This window comes from Lonchura striata, chromosome 3, assembly GCF_046129695.1.
Source record: "Lonchura striata isolate bLonStr1 chromosome 3, bLonStr1.mat, whole genome shotgun sequence".
In the NCBI taxonomy this organism is placed as follows: Eukaryota; Metazoa; Chordata; class Aves; order Passeriformes; family Estrildidae; genus Lonchura; species Lonchura striata.
Genome location: NC_134605.1, coordinates 20,041,005 through 20,041,795, shown reverse-complemented (window position 1 = coordinate 20,041,795; position 791 = coordinate 20,041,005).

The window sequence follows — 791 nt, the reverse complement described above, 5'->3', positions numbered from 1 at the left end:
GAGCGGAGAAGTGAAGTGGGGAGAAGTGGGGAGCGGCGCGCAGGGCAGGGCTGGGCAGGGCAGGGCAGGGCAGGGCTGGGCAGGGCAGGGCAGGGCTGGGCTGGGCAGGGCTGGGCTGGGCAGGGCAGGGCAGGGCAGGGCAGGGCTGGGCAGGGCAGGGCAGGGCAGGGCAGGGCAGGGCTGGGCAGGGCAGGGCAGGGCAGGGCAGGGCAGGGCTGGGCTGGGCAGGGCAGGGCAGGGCTGGGCTGGGCAGGGCAGGGCAGGGCGGCTCCGTCCCGCCCCATCCCTCCCCCGGCCGGGCGCGGCAGCCCCCCGGGGGCGCGGCAGCGGCGGCTCCAGCGGCCCGGCCGGGGCGGGCGGCGGCAGCGGGGCTGCGGGAGCCTCCCCGCCGGGGATGCGGCTCCCCGGGGGACGCGCCGCACGCTCCCTCCCTCCGCCCGCCGTCGACCGGGCGCTGCGCGGAGCCTCCGCCTCCGCCTCCCCGCGGCGTCTCCCCCGCGGCGGGGCCGCCGCCGCCGCCGCCCCGCATGGCCAGAGCGAGCCGGCCGGTGCGCGCCGCCCAGCCCGCGCCGCAGCTGCCCGCGGCCCCGGGGCCCAGGGCGGGCGGGCGAGGCCAACGGCCCCGGGGCGCCGCCGTCGCCAGGCGGGCGGGCAGCCCCGCCGGGGGATGACTCAGAGCCGCGGCCCCTGCAGCGAAGCCGCCGCCGCCGCCGCCGCGCCGGGCTCCGCGCGGCGCCGCCCCATGCCCGCGCCCCCCGCCGGGGGCCGCCCGCCGCCCGCCGCGCCCGCCG